The sequence below is a fragment of the Petaurus breviceps genome, unplaced genomic scaffold, assembly GCF_028583685.1.
Source record: "Petaurus breviceps papuanus isolate PSGF00001 unplaced genomic scaffold, PetGlider_PUasm1.0 90994, whole genome shotgun sequence".
Lineage (NCBI taxonomy): Eukaryota > Metazoa > Chordata > Mammalia > Diprotodontia > Petauridae > Petaurus > Petaurus breviceps.
Window position 1 is genome coordinate 7,619,049 of NW_027187393.1, and position 8,644 is coordinate 7,627,692.

An 8,644-nucleotide genomic window follows, 5' to 3' on the forward strand; every position below is an offset into this window, starting at 1 on the left:
GGAGGGAAGAATATCTCTGAGATTGTGGGGCTGAGTGTCTGAGAGGATGGTCATGCCCCAGACAGTAGTAGGAAAGTTCTTAAGTCGGTAAGGTTTGGGACCAAAGAGTATTCTTTTGGGCATGTTGAGTCTGAGATGCTTATTAAATATTCAGTTCAAGATGTTTAAGAGGCAATTATAGAGATGTGACTGTGATTCAGAAGAGGGCTGGATGTATAGATCTGAGAGTCATCTCAAATATCATTTTCATGCATAGAGATGATCGTCAAACTCAGGGAAGCAGATGTAATGACCAAATGAGATATCAGAGAGTTAAAAGAAAAGGGAACCCAGGATGCCCACAGTTAACAGGCATGATATGGATGAATAACCAGCCTAAAATGGAGTGTGGGACAGATAGGAGGAGAACTGGGAGAGAGCGGTGGCATGAGAGCCTAGAGAAGAGAGAATATCCAGGAGGAAAAGCTGATTGACAGTGTCAGAGGCTGCACTGAGGTCCAGGAGGATCAAGGCAGGGCAAAGGCCATTAGATTTGGCAAATGAAGAGATCAACGGGAACTTTGGAGAGAGAGAGAGAGAGAGCAGTTTCACTTGAATAATGAGTTTGGGAAGCCAGACTGCAGAGGGTTCAGAAAAGAGTTAGTGGAGAAGAAATACTTGCTGTACAGTCATTTTTCAGTTGTGTTTGACTTTTCAGGACCCCATAAGGGACTTTCTTGGCAAAGATACTGGAGTGGTTTGCCATTTCCTTCTCCAGATCATTTTATAGATGAGAAAACTGAGACAAACAGGGTTAAGTGACTTGCCCAGGGTCACATAGCTAGTAAGTGTCTGAGGCTGGATTTGAACTCATAAAGATGAGTTTCCAAGTCCAATGGAGGCACAGAAATAGACAACTTCTAAATGTTTAGTCATAGAAGGGAGGAGAAATACAGAACAATAGCTGGTGGATATAGTAGGATCTAGTGAGGGTTTAAAAAAAAAAAAGGATGGGGAGCCTTGGCTGTGCTCATAGGTAAAAGAGAAACCAGTAGAGATTGAGAATTAGACAGAAAGGGGGAAATGAGAGTTAGGGTAATTTAGGGGAGGCAAAAAGAAGGGTGAGCTCTTTATCTGAGATAGGGAGGGATATTGTTCAATATTGTGAGATGAAAAAGGGAGAAAATGGTGCTTTTGGTGAAAGGCCCTGATTTTTTCAGTGAATTATGTACAAGGTGAGGTCCTCAGCTGAAGAGGGGAGAGGAGCTGGTGTTGTGGATGGCTTGAAGATAGATAAGAATGTTTGGATCAGCTACTGTGGAAGATGGGAGATGGAATCAATTAGGGAGGAATGGAAAATTTACCTTGCTTCAATGAGGGCACAATTTAAAATTAGATAACAAATATGCTGTGGGTCGAGTCAATATGTTATTGTAATATCCTCCAGCTCCATTCCATAGCAGGTAAGTAGGAGCAAAGGAGGCAGGTGGTGGTAATAATCCAGGGTTGGGCTTGACAAGACAGGATCAACAATCAGACTAGGGCAAGGGAATTAAGGATAGACAATAGGGTAGAGTTGAGTTGATTCACCAAGGGGTTGATATAGGGAGGAGAGTGTAGCCCATGCAAGGGTGAGAAAAACCAGGAAACAACTGAGGGGTGGATGGAACAGAGGTCACAGTAAGGATATAAAGTAGGTTTAGGAATCAAAATGCATAGGAGAAAATAGAATGATAATTTTTAAGATAAATTTTGGAGTTCATGAACATGGGTAAAGAACATCTGTTAATGATGGCAAGGTCAAGGGTGTGGGTCAAAGGTGTCATCTGTGTATAGCTGAGGTAGAATGGAGAAACATGTCATGACAACTGTGGAAATGGAAAGTGAGGGCATAGTACTATGTCTGTAAAGTCCCCTAGTGCAAGTGTTGGAGTTGGGGAGGAGAAAAAGACTGTGAGCCAGACACTGAATTCACGGAGGAATCTACAGATAAGTCAAGGTATCTGGATAGTGTATATTTGCATATTGTAGAGGAGACATTGTTTAGCAAGGGTAGTTGAGAAAAAGTGTGGCCTCCTTCATCCTTCATTGAATAGTGAACCCTGGGCCCTTAGCTCTCATTTCTACCGGAGAGGGCTTACTCTGAGGTATCCTGGGCCTATTTGTTAGGACCTTTCCTTACCCTGGCTTCTCCCCATAAGGTAACTGAAGAGGGAAGGCAGGGAAGAAGAAGCCATAATTATTTGACTCCAGGAAGAGCAAAGAGTCTTCCCCAGGCACTGACATACACTCTCCCAATCCCCCACAACAATTCCAGTCCTCCTCTTCTCCCTGGTACAGAGGGTTAGATGAGCCCCACCCTGGGTCAGTCCTGGCTCCCCTCCCTCTGCTACCTCCCCAGTCCTCAGCCTGTCACTTCCACCAGCTTGCCTTCTAACTGCTGCCATGGAGACCACCCTGTGCTGTGGCTGCTCTGAGATGAGGAGGGGGAGGGGAGTAGGCTGATAATCCTCTGACCAGGGACTTCTCAGGCTTACCCTTCCTTCTTTTAGCAGCAAAGTCTGACACTGGGGGACAAATAGGGAACCTTTCCTTCTTTTGGCTTGCTGATAGGTGTATGAGTGAGCTTTGGCCTCAGTGAAACTCTGGGCTCCTCTCCCAGTTGCTAGAAACCCTGTGCTTGTCATGTGCTTCAGACACACGGTGCCCAGGCCAGTCTGTAGCTTAGTCAACAATTCTGCTGCTGCCCAACTGAGCTGATAGTCTATCAGAAGAGTTGACTGACTGTCTAATGGACAGGACAGCCTTTCTGACTGATGATGGTATAGTTGTTCATCTGACCGACTGTTGGTCTAACTCGTAATCTGACTGAGTGTTGAGTCATATGTCTGATCCATCTAAGGGATCTCACTGTCCAGCTATCTAACCACCTGAGACTATCTATCCCTCTAACTGATGATCCAACTGACTGTCTGACTTCCTGTTCAACTCTCTGTCTGATCATCTGTATGACAGAAGGTTTGTTTGACCAGCTGTCCAGGTGTCTATCTCCCTGTCAGATTAGTGGAATAACTAACACTCTGTCTGACCACAAGCTAGATGTACCATGGAATAGCTAAGGACCCACTTAACCAGTGACACAAGGGATTTGAATAGCTTCAGCAAAGAACTTGGGTTTAAGGAGATTTCTGAGAACAGCTTTCATTGTTTTAATCTGCAAGGGACTCTGGATGGAAGTTTGTGAGGTGGGCTCCTGGGATGAAGGTCTGTGAGGTAGGAGGCTAGAAATATTTTCAAGATCTGAAGCCTGAGACTGAGGTCAGGACCCAGAAATAGATTCTGGGTGAGGATAAGGTAGGAGACAGAGTTACAGTCACATCCAGGAGTGTTTCCTTGGGGCCATAGAGACTAAGGGTGGGGAGCAAAAGGCATTCATGTGTGTTTGTGGGTGGATGGGTAGAATCCTTAAAGACCCTCCTGGCTCTAAAATCCAAACTCATAGAATGTTTCAGTTGGAAGAGACCTTAGAACACAAAATGTAGCAGCTGGGACAGAATGTCAGCACCAGAAGGACCTTTCAATTTAAGTCAACAAACACTGAGTGCCTACAAAGTATAAGGGACTCCACTAGGCACTAAAAATACAGAGACAAAAGTAAAGCAGTCCTGCCCTCAGGAAGCTCACATTCTATTGGGAGGATGCAACACGTGCATAAGCAAATACATATAGAGCTTATTGAAAGCAATTTCAAGAGGGAGATAATACTAAGAACTTGTGAATCAGTAATGACTTTATGAAGGAGATGTTACCCAAGCTGTGCTTTGAAGGAAGCTAGGGATTCTTTGAAGAAGACATGGGGAACCACTTGGGAGATGGAATGTTATATATGAGTAACAGCTAGCTGACCAGTGGGACTGTAATAGAGGCAGTATGAGGGGAATAGTATGGAATAGAATTGGAGAGGTAGGTGGGAACTAGATTGTATATTAAATGTTAGACAGAAGGAGGTATATGTGTGTATGTATATACACATATATGTATATGTGTGTGTATATTCCCCACCCCCAGGAGCAATAGGGAGCCATTGAAAATTTTTGGAGTAGAAGGTAACATGATCAGATCTTTGCTTTAGAAATATCAATTTGGCAGTCAATTTGGATTAGAGAAGAGAGAGACTAGGAGACCTGTAACTCTTACAATAATCCTCGTGAGGGGTGATGAGGACCCAAGTTAAGGTAGAAGCTGTATAAGTGCAGAGGAGGGAGAGATATGGGATGTTGTAGAGACACAATTAATAAGAGTTTACAATGAATTGGATATGGAGTTTGAGCGAAAGGAAAGGATTATGGATAGCTTAAAGAATGTCAGTGCAGGAGAGACTCTAACAACACAATATGTCAGAACTAAAAGACCTTACAGTCTATAAAGTCCAAATATCTTGTTTCATAGATGGTTACAGAGAGGGCAAGGGACTTGCTGAATGTCACCGGCTTAGTTAGTGACACCTTGTAGCAGCAAGCACCCCAACACCCCCAGGGTGGCTGCCAACACAGGTTCCTAGTTCTGCTTTTCTAAAGGAAAGCAACTCAAAATGGGTTAACAAGCTTAATTAATCAAACATATATTGTTTACCTAGTTGAGGGGAAAAAGGTCAGCACCCTGAACTTCAGAGTATACAGACAGAATTATCAAGACAGAAACAGATCTAGCAGGCAGGCTTCCAAACTGTCCAACCATTACATCCATACCAAATCACAGTTACCAGAGAGGGAAGCATCAACTTCTTGGTTTTCAAAGCTGGGGGGGCTCTCAATGGCTGCCCAGAGTCTCATCTGGTCAAATCACACAACATTTCTCAAAGTGAGCCCCAAAGCAAAGCCTCACATCAAGGATTATATAGCCTTCTCCTGGGTCAGAGAATGTAACCACCCTCTTGACCCACTGCCCAATCACACAGCATCAAGGTGTGGGCATTCCTGAAAACCAAGTCTCCTGCCACAGGTTCCACATTCACCCTATTAGGTGGCAGAGTATATTTTCAAATCAAGGAAGGTTCTTAGAGTCTCTTAAGCCTATCAAAGGGCCTAGGGGCAGGGAAGATCTTTAAATTTGAATTTCCATTACACACCTAGGATTCCATAATTAAGGATTAGCTTGGGTGAGGAGGGGAACAAAGGGCTTTGGTGTAGTTGATAGATTGGAGAATGAGAGACTGGATTGGGAGACTAGTCAGAGAGCTGTGGGCAAGGGGTATGGTCGCAGTGAATGACATTTTCTGAACAAATGAGTGGTAACTACCATCCTCTTTTGTTCTTTGCTGGTTGTTGAAAGTCTTCCTAAAATGCCCAGTGCCATTTTCCTGCCAGTCCATGGAAGGTCCACACAAGGATCTGGTCGTAGGATCTTCTACTAAATGTGAATTCTAGCTATCCAGGCTGGGGATGTAGATGGTTCAGAGAACTAGGTGAAAGGTCAGTTGGAGTTAACAAAATCCTTGATTTCAGCCTTTTCTTTTCTTATCTTCCTCTTTCTCTTTAAAACTGATAATAAAGGAAGGATTCCAGGTAATTAAGGACTTCTGGGCAATAGAAACCTAGATGAGTGAAGTCTGGGTAATCAAGGAAGAAGAGGTCAAAGTGGATCACCACTGGATCCCAGGGGTCATACTCTGCTAAATCCCTACAGGTTCTTTCTTTTATTCTCCCCCAGTTACATGTAAAAACAATTTTAACATTTGTTTTTATAACTTTAAATTCCAAATTCTCTCCCTTGCTCCCTCCTCATACCCCTCATTGAGAGGGTAAGCAATTTAATATAGGTTATACAAGTCTACAAATTTTTTAAAGCCCTACTCCAGTGGTATCTTCACTAGGAAGCTTTCCCTGATCCTCTCGGTTATTAATGGTATTCCCCTTTGGAGCCCTCATGGTACTTTTTTGCACCTCTCTTAAGATATTATATATTATGGTTATCTGTGTTTTCATCTAATGCCTCTTAATAGACCATAAAGCTTGACAAAGGCAGGGAATGTGTCTTTTCTAGACTTTGTGTTTTCTCCAGCATCTAGAACAGTGTTCTATTCTTGATAAATGTTTGTCAAATAAATAAATAAGTAAATGGATGAATGAATAAATGTCCAAGTCAATAAATATATTAATAAATAAACAAATGAAGAATGAATGGAAGAAAACTTGGAAGACATAAACTAGGAAAAGAAGCCAGTCCAGCTCTGGCATGAGGGCTTACTGAGTTCTTTTCAGGGTTTCTCATCCACCTTTGGTGTCTACCTGCTGCCCAGCTCTCACCTGTGGCTCCCAGAAACTGAAGCATTAAACCAGGTTGAGGGTAACTGACATGCCTCAAACTTGTCAGTAAATTAGGGGGATATCTACCCCAAGCATGTGAAGATTTCCGAAGGTGGAATGAGCGGATGAGAACAATTTGTTCTACAGGCCATGAAAGCAGCTGAAAAGCAAATGGTGTAGAATGCTTAGAGTTTGGTCAGATGTGGAAGATGCCAAGGTCATCCAATTCATCCCAGGCCATTGTTAGTCACCTTGACTTTTCTCTTGCTACTGTACTTTGATGATTCTGGAAGAGAGAGAGCGAGGCCGACCACTTTGTGTAACTTTGTCTCACTTAAATCTAATTCACATATAAGTCAAGATATGATATCATTGGTCCTCTTCAAAAACAAAGGACGAACAACAGTCAATCAGGGAGGGCTTCCTTAGGAGTTTGAAAGGAGGTAAGAGCATAAAACACATTTTTTGAGTTTTCCTTTTCATTGACTCTACTTTTGATAGCCTGATAGATTAATCTAGGGAAACTCTACTGCCCACATTAATTACTATTATAACCCTTAGATAGATGGGGTATTTCAAAAGTCTTAGGGCAGCTTTAAGCTGTTAAAATCATTACAACTTAAAATTCTCAAAGACTTTTAGGATACCTATATAGTCTAGACAGAAACCCATTAAAAGACCATTCCATCCAGGGTTACAACAACACAATTTGGGTCAATGTCTATTCAAAACTATAGTTCACAAACCTCCACTATTTTTTGTTATGAGACCAAATTGGAGGATCCATTATTAATTCAAAATAAAAGACACTTAATTAAACAGAATAGTAAGTTAATATGGAGAGAAATATCCCTCTCTGCCCTCTCCCTCCAACAGGGTTACTTTCTTACCCATTCTGAAGTCACTAGTGGGAGAGAGAATACTCATAGAAAAGACCTTGGCCTACAAGGGCCAGGGTCTCACATTGCATCCTGGACCATCTCCAGTCTTCCAGAGGAATATCTAGCCACTGGACCCAGATGGCTCTGGAGGAGAAAGTGAGGCTTGCATAGCCCTTCCTCACTTAAATCCAAGTCAAGTGTAAGTCATATCATCATTTCCCTGGTCCTCTTCTAGAATGAAAGGCAAACACAACAAGGATACAAGTATAGCCAGGGCAGCTCATGGTCTTGGTGCAGGGGTGTTCTAGACCTAGGGGTGTTCTGTACCTTCTCAGAATTAAATTTTCAGCATGAATGTTTACAGTTTAGAAATGGCCAAATGCTAGAAATCAAGTCTTGACTTATTTTTGTTTTTTTTTTTAATTGTCTAGACAAGAAAGTGATGGAGAAAATGTTAATAAAACATTGAACTTAAAAGTATGTCACACTTAAACATTTATCAACATGCCTCTTGGGGTTGTCTCTGAAGCTATCTCAGTTCCCCATAGAGCTGCTGATGTCTTCTGTTGGGCTGCTTATTCAGATGAACTATGAGCTGCCACTTTCATTTGCTGAGCTACTTTCTCTGCTGTGCTGCCACCTGCTGGTTCTCTAGTGAGCTGTTATCGCCAGCTTTTGAGTCAGCTGAATTGCAATGGCTATGCAATCCTTTTCTCAAGGGAATGGCATAGTTTTAAAAATCCTAACCCATAGGCTCTATTTTACTCTTTTGTGCATCAGACTCACATCCACACCCAGCCAACCAACAAAATATCTTTAGGTCAAGTCTATCTTTTGAGCAGCTTTATATTTGCCTTAGGCAGCTAGATGGCACTGTGGATAGAGTTCTGGGACTGCAATCAGGAAGACATCCCCTGAGTTCAAATTTGACCTCAGACACAGACTAGCTGTGTGACCCTGGGCGAGTCACTTAACCCACTTTGCCTCAGTTCCTCATCTGTAAAATGAGCGGGGCAAGGAAATGGCAAAGCATTCCAGTGTCTTTGCCAAGAAAATTCCATATGGGTTCACAGAGTCAGACACAACCGAACAACAACAAAAATGTTTTTTCTCAGTGACCACTCCCCCAGGCCTGTCTGCTATTTAGATAGGAGTAAGAAAATTCTCCTGGCTACTAGCATAGGGCCATTCAAGTTACTGTTAAGCTTTACTTTTTGATCTAGAGGGCTAGGGCAGAACTGAAATCTTTTGTTTTATATTGCTGTCAAAATTACAGTTTTCCCTAGAGAACTGTGGTACCCTAATGACTGGAGGAACCCTTAGAGGATCTGGGCTAGTTCTTAACTTTTTTTGTATAATAGACCCTTTTGGTAGTCCAGTCAAATCTATGGGTTGCTTCTCAGAATAATGTTTTAAATGCAGAAAATACAAAGGACAAAGGAAACAAATTATTTTGAAGTAGTCATCAAATAGTTATTT